The sequence below is a fragment of the Cynoglossus semilaevis genome, chromosome 9 (genome assembly GCF_000523025.1).
Source record: "Cynoglossus semilaevis isolate Cse_v1.0 chromosome 9, Cse_v1.0, whole genome shotgun sequence".
Classification (NCBI taxonomy): Eukaryota; Metazoa; Chordata; class Actinopteri; order Pleuronectiformes; family Cynoglossidae; genus Cynoglossus; species Cynoglossus semilaevis.
Window position 1 is genome coordinate 6,658,693 of NC_024315.1, and position 22,820 is coordinate 6,681,512.

At 40.7% G+C, this 22,820-nt stretch overlaps 1 long non-coding RNA gene across 6 annotated transcripts in view; it reads right to left on the reverse strand.

Moving 5' to 3' along the window:
* Window positions 1–82: 82 nt before the first annotated feature.
* The window catches only part of LOC103383617 (uncharacterized), a 94,093-nt gene continuing 71,355 nt past the window's right edge, over window positions 83–22,820 (reverse strand). For 3 of the 6 annotated variants that reach the window (XR_001760468.2, XR_522025.3, XR_003050661.1), the window contains exons 3-6: window positions 15,836–15,873; window positions 4,437–4,581; window positions 809–1,903; window positions 83–715 (exon numbers count right to left, since the gene is read on the reverse strand). This is a non-coding gene — a long non-coding RNA (uncharacterized LOC103383617). Of the gene's footprint in view, window positions 716–808; window positions 1,904–3,145; window positions 3,262–3,851; window positions 3,944–4,436; window positions 4,582–15,835; window positions 15,874–22,820 lie in introns of all 6 variants that reach the window. The other 3 variants (XR_003050663.1, XR_003050662.1, XR_003050664.1) reach the window with 3 other exon arrangements.

A 22,820-nucleotide genomic window follows, 5' to 3' on the forward strand; every position in this document is an offset into this window, starting at 1 on the left:
CTTTTATTTCCAGAGATTTGTTCAGGATGTTGTTGGTATAGTATTTAAGGGTGATCAAAAGTTGTCGTACCAAAAAAGTATATTTTGTTCTGACTTTCTATATTTGCTGACTCTTCTGACCACAGGTTGTCCACAAAGAAACTTACACCTTAAGAAGGCATTGGTGCATAAACAGCAAACTTAGCAAAAGTCAGTCTCTGGGTCTGATACACACAGGGAATCAAAATTAACAAGCAAATAATCATTTTGTGTTTTCTACTGAAAGACTGAAGAATCTTGATTATAGTATTAATATAGGATTATAGTATAAACTGCATGTCAGTAGTGTCAGTAAAGACAATGTGTGTTAATACCTTCTGTATATGAAGATGCTTCATTGTACAGTATACAGCTGGTGCTATACAGAAATATACTCTTCCCTCTCACAAAGCTGTACTTCGAGTCTTGTAAAATAAATACATACATAAATATACGGACCTCCCCCGTGGACTGGAATGCTCACAATCTGTTTATTCCTGATCCCAGTTGATTCCGGGGGATGTTTGCAGTGCAGTTGATGACTGCCAGAGCCTGGGGATAATGAGGCCTTGGATAAAGACATGTGTAGAGAGGGATTGTAAGATTCTGCAGAAGACTTTTGGCAGGATCCTGTTGTCATAGACATGAGGCTTTCACGCCAACTTCAACCCCTCGGGCGCAGAGAGGACAGTGGGGGCTGGAGGGGAGTTAAATAGAGTCAATTTAGTGAATGGAAGAAGTAAAAGAAAAACAACAACAAAAATATATCTGAGAAGTTTGTGTGATTTACCCATGACTCCCTGCTGGAAACAGGAAGTGGTGATAACAGCATGTCAGTCAGGCGGTGAGTGGGAGGAGACAATATGCCAGCAGATGAGACGAGTTGACATCACTGAACAAACAGCATCAGAGTGAAAATAGAACACAGTGTTGGTTTTGGCTGTTTCACAAAGTGCAAACGAATTCCACTGAAAACTTTGGTCAGTGAAGGAGGCAGATGCTGCTCCAGAAACTTCTACATTGAAGCTGAAGCTAAAGTCTTTTAGAAGTTTGTCACATATTGAATTCATTTGATAGAAACGTCTTCACGTTACACTAGTGATTAATGGCTCAGTATTGTGTCCTCAGACAAAAATGTTTGTTTTTATTGACTTGAAACTCAGAGACAGTTTTACTTTTTTGAATTATTTGTCTTTTCGCAGCACATGTCAGATTTGCATTACTTTTAAAACCGGTTCGTGTTTTGTTGTGGTGTCGTGTTTGATGTGTGTTGTCTGTGGGCATTTGTACAAATCTCTGCTGTCAGTTCTGTCTCCTCGATATTGGACCACACTCTTGTTCGTGTTGCCCACTTCATTTTTCTTATTCGTAATTTAATATTTTCATGCATCCATGTATTTTTTTTCTTTTGCAAAATGAAAGGATATTTAGAAATTCAAAATCTCAAAAGCCGAGCATGAAAAGTATTTGATGTGAATGAAAAAGTGTGTTTTCAGTTTAAAAAAAAACATTATTGAAAAATGTTTTGGTTTAACTTTTACTTAAACACTTGTCTAATTTGTGTTCACCAGAGTACCAGTTTATATACATATGTATGTTTGAATTTCTTTATTTTATATTTAACTGTGGTTCTTGATTTGTATGTGTTTTTTAACTGTGGTCACTTTGGTTCTTTTCCTTTTCCATGTTTTTTATATTTAAATATAGTTCCACATGTGTCATATTTATTTTCTTCATATATATTCTGTCTCATTATCACTGAATGTGTTCGGGAAAGAAGGAGGTTCCTTTAGGTTCCTTGGGGGGGCTGTCCATCCTGCAGCAGCCCCTCAGGCTTTAAAACCTGTGGCTATTTTCTCCAATCCTTTTCTCCCATCGAATTATTCTGAAAGACAGGCAGGTGCAGAGCAGAGAATTAAAATAACCCACACTGAAGTCACACACGATTAAAAATTGTTCCCGGAGGAACACCTGAGTGAGGGTTCCAACCAGCCCACCATCAAACCCTTAGAAAACATTAGTTGTGCTTCACTGTGTCTTTCCTGTCACTTAGGAGCTGCTGAAAACAGGCTCGGAGGTTAGGTTTTCAATCCTCTAATTCAAACTTTTTTAGGGCAACATCTCATACAACAATATCGTAGAGATTGACCCCCATGTCTGTAGAAGTTAAAGACTGTGTTCATGGTCTACTGTAGTTTATAAGGTATTGTCGAGTGTATCAGAAACATACAGTTCTGTAGTGAAAGCACAATTCAGCACTCCTGTTTTCACTTGGCACTGCAGTTCACGGAGCCATTCATTAGCGCCTCTCATTCATCTTTCGACTGCAACCAGAGTGAATGATGATGGAGAGCCCTGATTGGCTGGAGACTTTCTGATTCTGCAGTCGCCCCAGTCTTTAATCAGCCTCTAATTGAAAACTTCTAATAAGTTCAGTTGAGTTCAGCAAAAGCTCTCCAGCTCTACTCTGTAGAAGCCGGTGTTTACGCTTTCTCCACAAACAAATCCCTGGGAAAATGGATCTTCACTCGCTTTTTCATCAAGCCTCAAATGAAGTGACATTAAATGCAAATCCAATGCACAGAAACGATTTGTATTTTTCATTCGGCTGCCCGTGTAATTAGTAGCAGTCCGTTCAAGAGTCACTGAGGAAATGAGGGGAAAATAAAAACAATGCATGCATATTGCATTTAGGAGTGTGTAGGCAGGGAGCGGCGTCGTTAATCACAGATCCATAAACACCGCTCATATTACTGTTAATCCACTTCAAAGCAGAGGGCATTTGTAATGAACAGTCGACTCCTGGAAAATATCCTGCTGGAAAAGATGCACAGAAAATAAACATGGCTTAATTATTAAGTAATAGAGTCTAAACATGAAGACTGAATTTCCTGAGCTAGCTGGCTTTAATTTTTTTTTAGGAGTCTAAACATGAAGACTGAATTTCTTGAGCTAGCTGGCTTTAATTTTTTTTTATCTAATGTTCTATTGGACGCTCTTTTTAAAGCTAACGATTCCCTCAGTGTTTGTAATATCACACATTCTGGAGTGATAGCTTTGAGGTGTTTGTGTTATATTGTTTCCTTTTCTAAGAGAGTGAAGTGTGTAAAAAAAAAAAGTTTGTTACCTTCGCGACGACACAAACGGCAGCTGATCGATCACCACTGCATTCTTTGGCTTCAAATTCAGTTACCTGCTGACGCCCCCACAGGTTCCCTCCCCTTCTGTTTACCCTCAGCAGATCTGTAAAACAAACACATGTGCGACAATTTATTCTGCGCTGCCATATGTGAAAGTGTGGGAGAGAGTGAGTGACAGAGGGACGGATGTACAATGCAGCCACTGTAAACTAGCGTTGATTTAAATAAAAAGTTGCCCCTTTGCACTGATGGAGGCAAAGCATAAGATAAAAGAGAAACAGAGATTGGACAAGAACATGTAATAGTAATAATTTGGACTTAACAGCAGATGTGATGCAACAGGCTGCCCCCTAAAGACGCCAAGTTTCATGTGAGGCTCGAACCCAGGACCTTCAGATATGAAACCATGACAGGAACATTTATGACTATGGATGCACTGATTCCAACATGGTACCGTGTGTATTATTAGTTTATAAAAACGAGGCAACAGTGCTCCCGGTGGTGTCCATCTGGTAAATATATATGAATCTCACTAATTAACCATTCAGTCCAAGTGAACATCCTGCCCTTCTCCAAATAAATGCCTATCAACCATTTCCCATCATGCCCTGTAAGCATCTGTCTAGACAGAATGAAAAAGGACACAGAGAAGCAGCAAATCCCAACTATCATAAGTCCAAATGAGTCTATTACCATAATTCCTTTCGGCTCCTCTGCTTTTTCATATCTCCGTGCTTCAGGGGCTGACGCTCACGGCCATTTCAACCCATCTCCATTATGCTCGGCTTGTCAGCGGCCAAGCCAAGCAGAACAAGGAAGGAAGGGAACAGCAGTCATAATGAGACGGAGGATAAAAAGCAGAGGATGTGGAGATGGCAGTGATGGGGCGAACAGATCTAAACTCTTCAGTGGCCTGAAATGAAGTGTCCTTTTCCTAGAGCGCTGGCTCCAATGAACAATTGTGAACATTAAGTGAGGAAAGTGACAATCAGAGGATTTTTCATCATTTCAATTGGCCAGCAACGGTGCAGAACAAAATGGAGCTGTGCTTCGCATCATTAGGACAAAAACTACAACAGGGACGGAGGAAAGTACGACCCCAGAGGAGAGGGGATTAGATTTAAACACTGATTTATAACAATTGTGTTTATCTCTTATTTAAATTCAACTTTACTCTTGTGAATTCTTCGTTGTCCTGTTCTATTTTCTCTGTATTCATTTTCAGCCATGGGAACACATGGATCAAACTCTTGTTTCCAGTCCACCAGTTCCACTCACTTCTCCTGTCATCACTTGCATTGGCACCAATGATCCGTCCAGTCCGTCTGGTCCGCAGCTCCACCAGGTGTGTCCAGTCCACCACAGGTCAGAGATCCTCAGTTGGTCCACCTGCTTCCTGTCTGACTGATTTCAGGCTGAGAAGCTGCCAAAAAAGGAGCAAAGCAGTGTTACTGTTTTCATACTGAGTTTCTTCCATCCTGTGATTGAACATTTACAAAATGTTTATCACAACAATAAAAATGTTTTTGTGTTTTTTTTTAATCAGGGGGCTGCATTAACAGTTTATGTCCAGTAGTAGGTGTCTCATTCAGAGGTGAATTAGTTAAATGATTAAAATCGGCCTCTTTTTGCAACTCTGAGAACCTTTTGCTGACCTGTTCCAGTCAGGTCCCAATCCAACAGAAGCGCTAGGGATCAATGTTTAAGAAAAAGAAGAAGAAAATAATTGAAGCTGCCAAAGTGAAAGTGAAAGCAAGTGTGAGTCTGGACTTCAAGCAGGTAGAGACAGGGTCAGACCAGGGTTAATGTCAGTCTGTCTTTTATATTACAGAAACACACGAACCAGTCCAGAGCTTCAAAGTAAGGTCAGCTGCTCAACGCTGGAATTGTAAGTAACTCGTTGGATACATTAATAAAATGTCTCCTCTCATCAGGGACCTGCGAGGATATGAAGAGTGCGTCCAGGCAGAAGCTCTTCTTCACATTCTGGTGTGAGCTAAGCTGCTTCAACTGTAGATATAAATGCCGTTTAAAGTACAAAAGAAGGATCAAAAACGTTGTCGTTCCAGGACTGGGTGATAGCGTAACAAGCGTTCTACATGTGAAGGTGGAACAGCAGTCATTTACAAAGACGCCTCAGTGTGCAGTAGGGACGGGCGCGGAAACTGTGTGAACGTGACAGTCTCTCATTGATCAGACCGGCGAGTGAGGCTAGGAGGCGAGAGGAAAGATAAACACAACAATGCAAATCAAATGATCACAGGAGGCACAGGCAACAACAGCTAGCAGGCTGCAGACACACAGCAGTGATCAGATGAGATCAGTGTGGCCTTTGTGTTGTGGAGAGACCAGCGCCGACTGAGAGTGAGATTCAAAACAAGATAAACACAACAATGCAAATCAAATGATCACAGGAGGCACAGGCAACAACAGCTAGCAGGCTGCAGACACACAGCAGTGATCAGATGAGATCAGTGTGGCCTTTGTGTTGTGGAGAGACCAGCGCCGACTGAGAGTGAGATTCAAAACACTCTCTTTTACAACTGCTTTCCATGGGCAGCAGACATGAAGGGTAGAACACCGTTTCACAACGCTGCCTGTAGCTCAGTGGGTACCGCAAGGGTCTTACAATGGGAGGGAGTTGTTGGTTTGATTCCAGACTTGATTAGGTAAAAACCTGTAGTATAAAGTACTTGGAGTATCTTGTCAATGAAGGGCCAAAAACTAACAGCAGGGGGTCGAATGCCATTAAACTGACATCCATTTGCAGGATGCATGTTGGTGGTTTGTGGGTCAAAAGTGGGCCACTGGCTGAGAGTTTGAGACACCTTAATATAAAATACTGTTCCTTAAGAATGTTATTTTCTAAAGTGACAGAGGAATTATTTTTACCTTCAAAGTAGCTGTCACAGCTGCTTTAGGAAAACACACAAATCGTTTTAAAATGTCAAAGCGTTATTTTTACACCTGGTGATTTTATTTACACATGCTAAGGCTAATTCAGTCATCGAAATAATATAGTATTACAGTACAATCATCAAGCTACAAACAAATACTACAACAAATACGTTATCCTGCATTTATCTTGAAATGTCTCGAAGGAAAATAAAATACTATATTTCTCTCCTTGGTGGTGTTTTTTAACAGAATAGGAACAGGAGGAGACGATCTGTGTTATTTTTTTATAAAATAAAAAAATTCAAGAGTCATGAAAGTCACGGAGAGAGATTTCTTTCCCTCCATGAACGAACACACACCAAGAGACAGCAACAGAAATTCAAGACTGAACAGAGAGACTCAGCATTGATGGTTGGACCTGAATAATGAATCAGTCAGAAGAAGACAATGTGGAGAGGCTGTGACTCATCATGGAAAAGTCTTTCTCGTCCCACAAAGTGAGACGTAGAAACAATTCAAAACCTTTTTAAAATTGTCTTTTGTCTGTTTCTAAATGACTGCTTTGCCCTCGGCCTCTGCTGTATCTCTGTCCATCAGCTCAACAGCAGTGAGCGCTTGTCAGGTTGTCTGCTACAAAAAGGCAAATATCAGAATAGAATATCAAGGCACTTAAATGGGACACAGTGTTGTCTCCAAACCAAAAGATTTTCAATTGGGCGTCAAATGACACCAACAAGGGTGTGTAAAAAACAGCTCTGACCATCCCACTCTGTGTCTGCTGCTCTGACAGCTGTGTGTGTTCCACTGGCCTCATTAACAGCATCTCTCTTCTCTACATTCACATCAGCCTCTACCTCCTCCTGTTGCCTTTTCTCTCTGTGACTAGTTCTCTGCCTGCCATCCTTTTTTTCCCCCTGCTGGTCGATCCACTGGCCTGACTGGCAGGTAATTACCAGCCAGGTGACAGCAGCCTATTCCAAGAGTTGAGAGGTCATCAAGATTTATTTTAATTTTTTTATTTTTTTGCAGGACTAGCTGAAGTTCTCCAAACTAGATTATTTCTCGTGTGACGGCAGCAACAGCAGCATTAGCAGCATTAGCAGCAACAGCAGCATTAGCAGCAGCAACAGCAGCATTATCAGCAGCGTCAGCAGGCGGTGACGGAGCAGGCGTGTTAGTTCAGCTGTCGTGCGTGGTGTTGTCAGTGGTGCTTGCAGACACGTCCTCTCAAGCCATCTTCGATTCTGTGTCTGAGAAGCAGGCAGGGGACGGGGCTTGTTTTCTGTCTAACTGCTGTTATTATAGCAGGGCAGACAAGATGTCTTTGACTCAGGAGAATGTCAGGTTGTAAAAAACAACAACAACAAAAAAGCAGGAAACTCATTATTATTATTATTTTTAAATACGAGAGTTTGGAGGAGGCTGATTTTTCAGATTTCTTTCATTAAATTTCTTCTGGTGAGTTAAGTCAGCAGACCTGGAATTTCTAGTTGAACAACATCTAACTGAAATAAAGGTGAGATTATGTCAAAAACACAGTAAAAATAGCCTGAGGCGAACAATAGGAGTGACAGTATTATATAGTATTTATATATGTTAATATAAATATTATATAAACCATCACTCTCCATGGTCATCATCTCTTTGAGACACTTCCCTCTAGAACCTCCGCCACAGGAACAGTTTCTTCCCCTTTGCTGTCAGTACTGTCAACCAGCTCAGCGCCCCCTGGCCTTCACATGAAAAACAATCCATCATAAATCCACCAAACAGCTTACGCTGAATTTACGAAAACCAACCAGTACTTATACCATGTTGTAGGGTCAATTATTATTTAAGAAATTGGTAAAATTCCAAAATTAATTTTCCCAAATTAAAGACAAAAGAAAAGCATGTTCACATGCAGTCACAGCGCCAACTACAGGGGAGAAAATTAAGTAGCACGTTGCCTATTTACTAACAGACTGAGACTGAAAACTGTGTCTTTAAAACCACTTTTATCGACCTCAGTCGTCCGTGTTGTGTATCTGGCACTGATATAAACATTATGGCAAAAATCAGGCCTTCGACTGTTCACTGCAGCAAATTGTGAATGGCTCGGGAGTGATCTCTGGTTAATGTGTGGTTTAAATGGTCCGTGTTCGCTCCTTGTTCTGTTGCCTAACAACAGAAAGTCATGTAGACGAGAGCAGCCGGTTGCTGTGTATAAGAGCAGGAGAGATGCAGATGGATAAGTAGCACAAACCAATAAGTATTTTCCATTAAAGGAGGACGGTTTCAATTATGTCCTTAATTTCACACTTTGCTGATGCAACTCTAATGGAGCACAAACATGAAACATATTCTCGGAGCCTAAACAAAGCAGGCAGCAACTGGATTTTGTTTACTGACTTTTTAATTTGTACAACGATTGTGTTTTGAATTAAACATTTTGTATCTTTCATGTCCCGACGCCTCGTTCTTCCCTCCCACCGTAATGGCCGCCATTCCTCCTCAGCCTCGTCTTCCTGCCCTTTCATCTTTCTAAGTGGTGTAATTGTCTGTGATCTGGTCAGCTCTCTGCAGCGAGCTCCCACTTGATCGCCTTCGCCGAATTAACACATTAAACACCACCCTGCCCCTAGGTCTGTGTGTTCAAAGCAAAACTCCATTAGTGCTCCATTAGCGTTAGCTTCCTAGCACCGACAATGCGACAAAGGGACAAAAAAAAAGAAAAAAAGAAAACAAGACCAACCTTTTGGAAAAAAAAGAAAACTAGACCAACCTTTTGAATTTTGGCTGCTCAGGGTTATTTTAGTGAAACTGAATAGAAGACATTGTTTTAAACTTTGTGTAAACATAGGGACAGGACATTTAAAAAAAGAATGAGGTGAAAACACACAACCCCCCCATCTGGTGGCGCCTGTCAGAGTGACGCCCTTGTGCTATTTTCAGAACAAGCAAAAGTTGTGACTCTAATTTTTACTCGGCGTACTGTTATTGCGCATTGAGAGCAGGGTTACATAAGGCTCGGCCGCCTTTATTTAGCCCCAGAAGGCTCTCATTTGAGGTGCAGCTCAAGCGATGCAGGGGCCCTGAATGACGCACGGAGACACAAAAGCGGTGGAAAGGTTTCCCACCATGACCGCCACTTAGGGCATAAACAGTCGCCACCATGTTGGATACATGGCTGAGTCACAGACTCCGCTTCATGTATGACAGCGGCGTCCACTTAGCTGCGGCTCCTGTCCTGCCCTCTCCTGGGAACAAGATGATGTCGCTTATTTTAAGAACCGGACACTTAAACAAGGGTTCAGAGAAAAGTACAACCACTGTCAGAGATAAAACCGTGACGCTGCTCATGTTCAGCAGCCCGACAGTCCTGCAGACACACACGTGAGGGTGTGGTGGGAGCCGAGGCCTCCACTTCCACAGACCAACCACCACAGAACATTCTGGGAAGTGCTGACGGACTGTTCCTGGCCACAGCCACCCCGCTGTCATGCACAGCCATCATTTACCAACAAGATGTTGCTTTTTGCACCAGCTAACCCTAATACTTACTCCCACACATGCTGACAGTGCTGTTATCATCTCAAAATTACAGCAGTCTCCTTACTCCTCACTGCATGAGCGAAAAACAGCAGGAAACAGCAGAATGTTGAATGTTCCCTCTCTCTAGCTCTGAGATGGAGACACGCACACACACACACACACACACACACATATAAATATATATATATATATATATATCAATGAAAGCAGTGGAAGTCACGATGTGGTCAGTCTGCATTGATATGCAACTGCAGTCCTCATATGAGCTGCTGCTGCTGCTGCTGCTGCTGCTGCTGCTGCTGCTGCCGTCAGACAGAGAGTAACTGCTCGAAGCCACAGATTATAGCTTTTTGTGATTTGACTTTGGTGTTGAGTCTTAAGAAAACAGAACACGGCCGCTCTCTGAGGGGCTTTTCTGAAGCAGCTCCTGAAACAGTTCAGGATTGACGGAATGAAAGCTGGCTTAACATTTTTTCCTTCTTCTTCTTCCCTTCTTGCCTCTAACATCTAATGTAGGAAATTCTTCACTGATCATTCAAATACTTCTTTCTCTCTGACTTTCTCCCTTGTTGAGGTTGAGTGTTAAATCCTGTTGGAAAAGTCTCTAGTTCATGAGCTGCACTCCCTCTATTTGTTGTAGCTGCGTAAATGTGCCTGTAGCAGAACCTGCGGCATCTCAGTGTCGTCGGTCTAATGTGTATTTTTAATATCAAAGTGTTTTTAGTTGTGATTGGGCTTTAAGGTAAACACATGCTCGTATAAAGACGAGTTTATTTCCTGGATACATCCCAGTCTAAAGCCGTCACTGCTGCCCAGGATGTGAGCAGCAGAGAATTCTTTTTTACCAGCGCCGGTAACACAGGACTTCAAAAGGTTACAACCACTAAACTGGTTGTGTTTGACAGGAGTTTGATGTGTGACGTAAGTTTATCCCAAGAGATGCAAGAAAGAGAAATGCAGCCATCGTGTCATCTGCTGGTGGCTGTTATTTGCTGTTATTTGCTTGTGCGCTGCTAAAGGTCACAGTGCTCCTGCTTGTAAGAAAAACTTAAAACGTGCAGAGACCCCAGCGTGACATCACGCCCCCCCCCCCCCCCCCCCCCCTCCCCTCCACTGCTGATAACACTGACGCTTTGTTCCACTAGTTTAGAAGATGTATGACAACAGACGGTGTCCTTTCACCGCTGTAGCAGTTCAACTGCAGACATAAACTCTGGCTGACTGAGTAAAAAGACCCCGGCCCCCATCACCTACAGTATACAGCCTGAACCACGGCTTTGCTCGTTAAACAGAGACAGAATGTGGCCTGACAGTTTACACCAACCATGGCAGGTATGTGCTCCGCGACCCTAATCACCATCATCAAAACATCTCTTTAATTTGAAATTATTTACAATTAACAGCGCTTATTAATTACACACACACACACACACACACAGAGCCACTGTCTCATAAATAATGGGTTATACATAAAAGTGTAAATGAATGTGCTCCCCGTAGCATAAAGGAGGGGGGGGGGGGGGCACAGGGGGGGGTGGGGGGCCGGGGGGAAAATTTTTTGGTTGTCTGGTGTCAGCGGGCGGCCGGTTGATGGTGACAACTTTGTTTATAGGGACAAATGAATCTGTCTCAACCACTGCCTCAGCCATCTGTTGGCCGAGGCCCGCCACCGCCAAAGCAACAGCAGCTGCTGCAAAAATGCGAGGCCTTGGTATGAGGTCAGCTCTGGCTAAGTTAATCAAGAGCGCACGTGTGTCCACACACACTCACTCATGCATCTGCCTGTTGTCGTGACATGGAGGAGAAAGTGTTTCTGTGTGGTGGGAGCAGATGGTTGAAGCTTAGCTCTGCAGCTTAGCAATTTGTGCCTTTTTTTGACATTAGAAAAATACAAAGCACATTAGTCCAACTGAATTAGGACCAAATCCACTTTGTCAAGGGGGAACAAACACATACAGAGTCACTGTTCTCTACAGAGGCTTTGGCCCGAAAGTAACAGGTTAATAATAGCATTTTAACATTAACACCGCCATCGAATGACAACAAAACATGGAACATGCATGGATCTGATTTATAAACAATTAGAGCATAGTTGACCTCAATTATCTTGCTAACAGCTAACAGGTCAACTTGTGAATTTACTCTCATGATTCTACGCCTGTAGAAGAAAGAACTTTAAGAATCATAAAAAATGACATTCGTATAACTTTTCCTCCTGACTACAACCAAAGACAGGAGGAATCTTTTCACTCTTCACTGTAAATATCCAATGAAAATGTTATTAAAAATTTGAACCATTTTTCTCTGACTATTCAAGTTTATTTGACCGTACTCACCATTAGCTGCACCCAGCTAACGCTATGACGGCAAGGCAGAAGAGTTGAAGGACAAATTGAAATTCAAACATTAATTTTAAAAATAAAAAGAATTGCTACATATTCTTCACACGGTTAGAAACTTCTGTGTGTGGTGTGTCTTTCACACAACCTCTTTAACCTCTTTAACCTCTCGGGAATTAAATTCTATTGAAATTTCCATCATGTTTTTTGAGAAGCTTATCACTTAACAAAAATACAACGGAAAAAAAAAAAACGGAAAAAAAGTATAATGAAAAAAATGAGATAAAAACAGAAAAAAAGTATAATGAAAAAAATGAGACACCATTTGAATCACAGCATGGGTCTTGGGAGTTTTTGACCAACCCCAGTATCTCCCTCTCTTCTGCTCTTATTCATTGTGACACAGATTTAACAAGAAAAGGCTTAGACAGACAAACCCACGGGTCCACCACATGTTCCAGGAGCTCTCTGTGATTCGGACCAAGTGACAGTGAGTACCATGAAAGCACAGTGAAATCGCTGTCTTGTTTGATAAACCAAGTAGAGACGAGGTGAGCTGTGAAACATGGCAGCTAATCCTGCTGGAAGCGACCATCGTGAACACAGTGTTCATAAAGGGAACGAACACGGTCAGCAACAATACTCAGGTCGGCCCTGACATTTCAGTGACGCTCAGGTGGTGTTAAAGAGCCCGACTGTCATAACTCACAGGGACAAGGTGAAAAGGAATCCATGCTAACATGTTGTTAATGTCAACTGGTGACCCTGCCGTTCAAATGTCGCAGTAAAAACTGTGTCATCAGACCTGATAACGTCCTGCGGCCAATCACTGGCTAACTGACTTGAATTGTAGACTGTTTAGCTAACAGTAGCTGCTACTGTTAGCCAACAGCACGACCTTCTGCTGAAGTCACTGTAGGTTTGTTGTCAGCTTATAGCAGTGGTGCCAATCTTCTCTGATGTCAGGCATCAACACGGAGCTCTACTTTACGGGATTGTTTCCTCTGTTTTGAAACATTTTTCAAAATGCCATATGTCGTGTATGGAACTGTAGGAGATTAACAGGTTTGGAAACAGTGAGAGCAGACAATCTGGTTAGATTATTGTGATTCGCAGTGAACGTCTGCAGCTCGTCTTGACCACGTCTATATGCAGTACTGACATGTAATCCTGAAAGTAAAACACAATGGAAGTTATGTGTTGCTCAACTCAAATTCATACTAATTTTAGTACCAAATGCTTCTCCCCTTTCAGCTCCTCACTCTCCCTCGTCCTCTTCTGCAGAACAGAGACGTCGTTTCTTCTCCACTTTCGCCTCTTTTTTTTCCCTCCCCTTTTTTTTTTAACTCAGCAGCAAAAATGAAAAAATGCTACTACTACAGATCTTGGAGTGTATCTTGAAAAAGCTCCCAAGGCTCTCTTACAAGTTCAAAGTGATTCTTTTGATATAGTGGAGAACAATTTCATGCTCAATTCATTTATTCCCCTGGTACTTTAATTATGAGCCGTTTCCACATCCGCTGTGTATTTCCCTCCATCTAAAATAGTTACAAGTGTAGTACAACTTCTTTTTTTATCCACAGTTGACTGCGTGGTACTTCATGTTCTGAACGTACTCTGTTAGCCTATATAGCAGTCGTTTGACTTACACTTGTTCTTACTAAGTGCCTGAGGTACTGTATAACAGTGTTTACGTCATTTTGCTATAGTGAATTTATGCCTGGTGTTGTTTTTTTTTTTAGTTTAGTTTTCTGGATTTCTGCAAATTCACCTCCAAAAATTTGAATACTTGCATTTTCCTCACTGATATAAAATAAAATATATTTTAATATCAGTATTTGGGAAAATACAGATCTTAAGCAAACAAAATGGTGACTAAATTAGAAAAATAAATCCTTCACATTCTCTTTCCTTCTAATCTGATCCTTGTATACTCCACACCAAACACAGTTTCCCATGATTCAATGGTGAAAATCAAAAGCTTTGGCTATTTTACAGCAAACAAATCAAGTCAATCTGGATCATTTTGTCAATTTTCATCAAAGTCTCAGTCAAAGAGCCTTTTGTAAGACAAAAACTAAACAGGAAGTTATGTCTGACTAAACAATGATGACACAATGTATTCTTTTCTCTCCAAAGGTCCAGGAACAAAAATAAAAAAAAAAAATCTGGAAGGGATAACATACAATCTGCAGTGGTTTTGTCGTTTAAACAGGCCTGAGCCAATCAGAACTGTGTTTGTTGGCCAAACATCTAAACAGAGATCGACTCACAGAGAAAGTTTGTCTGGCGGTAGAATAAATAAAAGGTATGACTCCAGTACAGGATGACAACATGTCTGGTAGAATGGACATTTGGACCTTTTTTACTTTTGACATTTGGAAAAACAAACTGTGTCAAATATGTTGTTTTATCTTCAGACTTTAGATGAACAGACCAAAGCATTAATACATGAACTAACCTCTCATCAATATTTTAACACTGCCACAAATACTGTTAGGAATAGAGTTTAAAACAGGTTGTAAACATGGAAATATTACACATCGCATTTGGTCAAACAAATCTGATTTAAATTTAGTTGAGCAAAAATAAAAAAATATTTTTAAATAAATCTTTAATTCAAGTAAAACAAAAAATCAAAGCAGATACGCTGACTAAACTGGGACTAAAACTAAGTCACCACTTAGTCAAGAGACTGAAAGTTTCTTATGACTAACTCAAGATTAGAGACAGAAGAGTCTCTGTCTTCAATGCTGATGTACAATAACTATGGCTTCACAAAGCTTCGTGTTTGCGTTGGTTAAGGTTTCCTTTAGCAGCCAAGTAAAGGTATATGAAATCAAAATGAAATAAAATAAATACATAAATGTAAATGAAACAGTTCATAATAAACACATACTGCACTTTCCTCTTAGCATTTTCGAAATCAACGCGTTACTTAAACTGCGGCTTACAAGTAGCGACATGAACACTGAGCATTTGAAAGCATCAATTTGCCAAGAAAGGTATTGATTTAAAACACTGGGTGTCTGGAGATAATGTACTCAGTCAGTGTGTCGGTGATTTACATGTGGCTTTTAATTGAAGGACATACTTCACTGTGCTCTCTCCCTCTCTCTCTCTCTCTCTCTCTCGCTCTCTGTGTTAGTTCCATTTACTGTAGTTTCCTCTCTGACTCACAGAGCATGCAGCAGATTTGATTTAGGTTATTAAGAAGCTCGAAATGTTTTAATGAATTCAGCTTGTCAAAACACACCACGAAAACATTCGGGATCACTGGGGCACAGGGACTGGATTAAGTGTCAGAGTCGCTGAAAGGTTATTTAAATCACAGAGGCCCTTTTATAACCACGCTTTACTGGAATCACAGCACAAAAGAAGAAACATGCAGGAACAATGGAGGCTGATGAACTGAATATTAATGGAATGTTATAAAATAGAAAAAAGAATTGACTTAATAAACAAAGAACAGAGAAGACACCAAACATTCAGCCTTTTACCCCTGGATATAAATAATGCACTTTGACACTTGGACCTTGAGCATCTTAAGAACCGGTCAACTCACGATGTGACACGTGTTGATGCACGACAGAGCTCATGGTGAAACAAAACTCTTATCCCTTAAATAAATCCTTACATCCAGTGAAATCACTATTATTTGAAAACGTGAGGAAAAAACAAGAAAAGACAGGAGGCGCCATTTCAGCTAATGAACTGCAGCCCGGGAAAAATAAATAAATAAAAAGAATGTTTTCTGTGATTGTATAATTGGATACAGACCCTTTACTGATCATGTTACTAATTTTACTTGTAGTCTTTTATCATTATCACAAAGCGGCTCAACAACATGTCAACGTCTGTATCCTGCTTCAGTAACTGAAAGATTATCATGAATATAATACTCACTGTTGTTGATGTGATGATGAGAGTACTTCAGCAGAATTCTAAAAAAGAAGAAGAACACACAGATGGAAGAGATAATTAGTCGACTCATTGATAGACTGATCATTTTATAATAATAATTAAAAAATCTCAACAAAGGTTCTTTATTCATACAGACAGGAGAGTGATTTTATTCACCTCCTCTAGTGACACAAAATTTAAATATGTTACTATCAATGCGATGAATAATGATGAAAAAAAAATAAAAAAAATAAAAATAAAAGTGAATAATGATGAAAAAATAAAAAAATAAAAATAAACCAGCTACTGAATGAAACTCCTGCCTTTTAAAACATGATACTACTGAAAATGTAGTCCATTAGCACTCCGTCCATTATGACGACCTGCAGACATTTTATTATTTAATAAGGAATGGAATAGATTCTGTCTTTGTGTCACAGGACTTCATCTCCTCCCTGACAGTGGCCTGATGATGATGATGATGATGATGACGTCCCAAAATTCTGAGCATCTGTAAAAGCACGTGAGTAGACTACGACGGTGATGAGCTCGCAGCAGACGCCGGTGTCTGTCGTCACTTCAGGACTCATCAGAACTCAACCCGCTGCAAATGAACTGTGAAGGTGTCGCCACCTTGTTTACACCACTGACTCACGTTCTCTGTCACTGCAGATCCACGCCGCTCTTCTCTGACAAGAGGAAAAACAGCTCCGAGCACACAAGCTACCACACAATCCGGGGTCAACACAGACACAAACACAAACATAACAGCAGTATTCTTCTCAGGCGCCGATTGCTAAAATCACGCTGCAGCCAAATAACCTCTGAGTGTGTCCAAGCAGTGAGACCGATGACTTTGTCAAATGAGGCTTCTGCTGGTGCTGGGCTGCAAATCAATGATGGTGTCAGGCATCGAAATGAAGCCCCTGCAGCATGTTTTGGGTTTTCTTTGAGAGAGCTGGGAGAGCGGGCTAGACCTCTGCACATATAAATATTTTATCATTACTACATCGACTCACTCCGGAGACACGGAGAGAGGGGATTGTTTTTCTAGGAGACAAATAACAATTATAAAAGGTATGAGAGCCTTTAAACTTTCATTCTTGTCCTAATGTGTTCTGAAACTTGAAGTGAATTCATCTGTTTTTCCCAGTTTGATTAACTTTTTTTTTATTGTTTATGGATTAAAGATGAGCTTCTTTGTGCAGAACAGGAGGAAGTAACAAAGTCAGTATGTGAAAACAAAGAACTATAAAACCCTAATTTTCCAAAGATTGTTTACTTTAATTTCAACATCGCCTGCAACACTGGCTGCTGCTATAATTACAATAATAATAAATGCATTTTCTGTTGATGTTATATAAGAAGCATTTGCAAAACTATTAAAAAAAAATCCAACCTCCACTTTACGAGTAGAACTGGTGATGTTTAATTCAATCTGACTGTGAAATATTTTTTATAATTTATGTGAAAAACTCCATTAAAAGCATACCACACCTTTGCACAGAATGACCTTTTATAACATCACAAGAGAGTTTTCTCTATACTGGGTTGCCCAGTTGGATCACCTTGTTTTTACTTTTTTATATTTGCACAAATATAAGAAAAGAAAAAAAGCAAAAAAGAGAAAGAAAATGTTTAATCAAAACATGGTTTGAGTTGTTTTTTTTCCTAAACTGAATGCTTTTCAGATCACAGAACCAGCAGACATTTTGTGACAGATTCCAACATGGACCTCACCCTGCTGTTGTTTTGTTCTGCTGAGACCTTGTCAAGTCTGGGTGGAATTTGTCAGACCTCAGCTAACAAGAACAGAAAAAACAACAACAACAACAACAACAAAAAAACCCTAAAAAACACTGAGGAACAACAAAACAAAATGTAAGAAACACTGAGGAACAACAAAACAAAATGTTCTGCTGCAATTAGAGTAAAGGAAACGACCTGCACGACATGAAGTTCAGCTCAGCTCGCTCTCTTTTTTCTTCATCAAACGTCAAACTTTCTCATCTCCACGTCTGCAGTCGTTAATGTAATGAAAAAGAGCACGACAACAGACAGGACAACAGACAGGACGTCCAGTGGTGACAACACAGAGACACAGAAAGACCGATTTTATTTTCCCTTTTGTCTGACACTTCCAAGCCACTTTTATTTCTGCATCAAAATGACAAAGAATTTCAAAGGAAAAGCTTTTCAAACACGATAACGGTGTAAAGAGCAGGCAATGTGTCGTATTTACAGTTCACATGTCAGAATTGTGGGTCAGACCTGAGCTTGAGGACCAGGATCAAAGTCTGACTTGAAAAAAAATGAAAATCAAAAGGCTCTCTCCTCAGAGTCGTCCCCTGAAGACAGACAACACTGTTGAAACAGTACCTGCTCCTTTCATCACCTCACCCACGAGTGTCCCACAACATGGAGGTCAGAACACAGACCCAGACTACACTTCATCTTATCTGCTTCCTTCTGTTGTAGCCATACGATCCGTGGAACGGTCAGCACCACAGGATCCAGTTTAATCCCAACTTTCTCCACATGTTCCCACCAGACAAACATAAATCAGCTGCACCTCAGTCACAGCTGCCAACACCTGACGCTTCTTCAATAATACTCATACATTTCCTGCAGTCTTCATCCCCTTTTTCTAATTCTGCCTCTCTCATCTCTGCCTCCGTGTCACTGACTCATGCTCATAATGATGCCTCACTTCAGGGTGAACACGATGCCATTTTTCATAATTACGGTCAGATTTGAATTTTATGCAGGGCCAAGGTTGACATTTCCAAAAACTCCCACGCAGACAGCTACAGATGCGACATACAGTGGGCAAAACCTGAAGGTGACAATTAAAACCAACAGTCACGATGCAGAGCCGGGTGGATAAAAATGGCTGTTATTTTCACTCTGTTTGTGTTTTAGTAAACTTAGAGAAAAAAATAAAAAATAAACCCAACAAACTAACTGTCTCAGGGTATTTACTGGATCCTTTTAACAAACAAATGTTACTTTTAGGGATTGTTTGAACCTGAAATCAAGTTCCTTTTTAAACGACTTAAAAGCTTGAGGGATGAAGCATTTATTATCACGTACTATTTGAAATTCTACCATCGGTCTCAGAACTGATGCTTTAGTGTATTGATTCCAAAAGATTGGGTCGTGATCCTCAGGTGGCTCGCAAGAGGGGTCGTCTCACATCATGTTTCCCAGGAGTTAACGAATAATGTCTATTGACTTTGGTCATGAAGGTTTGTGACTTTTAAAATATAAAAAGTCAGCATTACAAACAAATCCTGTCTTCCTGCAGAGTTTAGAGCAGATACGTCAATGATTGATACGACCAGAGAGCAGAAATGGAACGTGAAAACACGGATCATTTCACCGTGCCGTTGCCACTGGACTGGTCGGCTGTGATATTTGAATGGGACTGATTGGACCAGCATCCAGGGCTGCTGGTGACATCAGCAGGTGGTACATGGCAGGCAGCAGAATGATGAGGAAATTATGGAGGGAACGCATTTGTGTCAGGTCAGCAGTTACAGGGACAAAGACATCGAGCTCCATATAGTGCAGACACCAGGTGGTGGGTTTAATGGCCTCAGGTCCAGACATGGAGTCATCATAAAAGCGGGCTTTCAGTCACAAAAAAACAACAACTGTGATTCAAAAATCAGGCCGAGGACAGATGTGGAAATATCACAAACCTGGACAGATGGACAAACAAAATTAGAATTTAAATCTGAATCTGATTCACTGGTAACAATGGAGCGGTTATGTTTTAGATTGTCTAATGGGGAAACATGACAAAGTTAAGTGTTTCACAAAATGAACATCTGATAAATACCAGGATGTAACAATCATAAAGTATCCAGATACTTATTTTTGGAATGTAGTTGCCCCTTCTTCCCTACAGATGGTGCTATAAACACATTGAATGGCCCTTTGCTGTGAGTTGAGTCGATTGGTGGTAAATGTTAGTAGTAAGTAGTATTACTTTCTCTATAGAAATTATGAACAACATCAACAACAACAACAACAATTTACTTTCTCTATAGAAATTATGAAAATAAAACAACTTGACTTATGAATATACTGTATTTGCATCAACAAACGAAGGGAATAATAATAACAACAACAACAACAACAACCTGTGTACATACATATAAAGTCCTTTCTTGATTTGTTTTTTTCCCAGCATTCTCAGCCATTAACTGCTCTCGTGCTACATTCCAAGACTCTTCTTAGTTGCCCCGACACGTTTTCCTCTTTGTTTTGAGGTTCAAATGCAAAGTGATGAAGTGACAAAACACTGTCAATCAAACGTGTTTCACAACCACTTGAGATTCTCGGCTTGTCTGGAAGTGTGAAAACATCAGAGGCCGATTCTCATCCGGAGACTGCACAGCGAACCTGACTCGACTCTGAATGGAAACACGTTCTCCACTTACAGCCTCCTTTCACAGGAATGGTCTCTTTAAAACGCTGTTTGGGAGGAAAACGTCACTCACATTTCAACGTCCTCGAATTAACGCCGGCCTTGTGAAAGCAGACAGACTATTTGTCAAGTCTTCCAATTAGCCTGTGATGTCACTGTGTTCCTAAACTAGAGTTTGGTTTCTGCGACGTGTAAATACAAGAATAAACAGCCTTATTTACCCCGGTTTCCCAAAAACACAATCAGCAGGCTTTTCTCCATGCTCAGTGCTCTGCATGAAATTAGATCGCTATTGATTCCCTAAAAACCTCCTCACAGCTCTCAGCCCCGCAGGCCCCTAATTGGCCCCACCGCAGGTTCAGTCTTGAACAACATGGCAGTTGTGCATTAGCATTGTCTACAGCAGAGCAGCAGACTGCAGAGTAAGCTCGCAGTGGCGTTACACGGAGAACTCTTCCTTTAGTCTGAATGGTATTTCACATCTGTGCCTGTGACTTGACGAGCAGCAGTACAGAGGCCTTAAGGGTGACATTTGGTGACATTTAGCAGCGGAATGTGAATGACTTGTGTTTTAACATGAAAGGTCATGCCATGCCGGGGCGTTTGCCCACCAGATTTGACACACATCCACATTCCTTTGTCCGTGCAGAGAATATGAAAATCATCAGATTGAAGAAGAAGAAGAAGAAATGTTCTCCTTAATCGTTTGATTTTTTGTTTATTTGAGTCGATAACTTAATGTCAACATTTCATTCGTTCCTTTTTTTTTTACTGTCAGTTGATAAAAAAAATGTTCTGCCTTCTGTGGTAGCATGTTGGACAATGGTGCTGGGCTAAAATAATGAGGGCTGAGAAGAAGAAGACGAAGAAGAACTATACTATATAGTATATATATATACTATAAAAACTATATACAGTATATATAATATGATAATAACTATATGTATATATATATACTATAAAAACTATATACAGTATATATAATATGATAATAAAAATGTATTAATGAAAATACAAGTATTTTCAGTTCAAATGAATAGATTTTGGCCTAAACTCACTATTTGTAGTTCTAATTTGGTCAGTAGAAAGTATGATTTAACTATTTTGATTTTAATTTAAAAATAAATTAGTCAAAATCTATTACTCACTCAGAATGTGAATCCTGTTTAACAAAAGCTCGACCCTTTTTTCCCTCCACTGCTTTTTTCAGTTTCCCTCCACTGCTTTTTTTCCCACCACCTTCTTCAGCCACAGGTCCTGGACCAGCGCTCATGATTTGAGTCCAGTGTGGCTTCTAATTGGACGGGGACTGAGGGAACACTTGTCATGTGATGACAGTGACAAGAAGAACAGTGTCCTGAGCCGTGGATCCTGGAGTCTGGAGTCTGGAGTTCTCCCCACATCCTCTGACAGAATCGATGTGCACCGCCGCTCCCATCAGAGCCGCTGGAAGCCCAGTTCAACTGGAGTAATTACTCTCACTTTTCAGAAGTTAATTTGGACCTGCTCGCACAATTTCACCCCTATGTTCTTTATTTTGAAGCATCTTCTTTGTTATTTAGACGGCAAAACATTTGAAAATTGAGAGTTGAGAATCATTTTAGCACTGAAAAAAGGATGGAAATAAAGAGCTGTGTTAAAAGACAAAAGGTCACGGTGGTCTGATGTGTGCTCTTTCTGTGACTAACTGGACACAACAGTGATGAGACCGTTCACACTGAGGGCAGCGCACAAAATCAATTGTTTCTAGTCATTAAGATTGGACTGCGTTCTTACTGTGGAGCGTGAAGACCACAGTTTGATCCAGGGTTTGCTTCCTCTCTCCCCGTCTCTGTTTCCTGTCACAGTTCTTGAACCTGCACCATTACAGTAGGTTTATGGTTTAATCTAAATTGACCGTAGTGTAGGTACGAGCGTGGTTCATGGTGGACCAGTAAGAACAGGAGAAAATAATAATAATCGCTTCTAGATTTGATTCCTTATTGATTATCTCATAGACTATTATTAAGTTGGGGAATAAAATATAGAAAAAAATAAACTAGTCTCTAATGTAGTGCATTAACATTTGTCATTTTGATTATGAAAAAAAATCCAAACATAATAAAATAAAAACATAGCATTTCCTCTTCAGAAATGAACATGATTTCATGATTTCCTACTGTATTTTCTTGGATGACTGTTTGCTGACTGGTTCAGTTTTACACCCAGCTCCATCTCAAACACAGAGATTATATAAGTAACCAATGTTCACAGCGTTTACACGACGTCAAACAGCTCAGTCATGTGGCGACAGCTTTTCCAGCCTGACATCATCGTGACTCAGCACAAAGTCCAAGCAGCCTGTATACCTGCCTAACACCCCCCCGACCCCCCTCCACCCCCACACACACACTCACACACACACACACACACAGCCTTCAAGCTGAGCAGCACGACTGTGAGCTGAGAAGAACAGACCGTCTGTCGCAGGTGGCTGTGGGGACACTGACTGTCTGTTGTGTGGAGAGTGTACAGAGGGGGGGCGGGGGGGGGGGGGGGGTCTGGGGCAGGGGG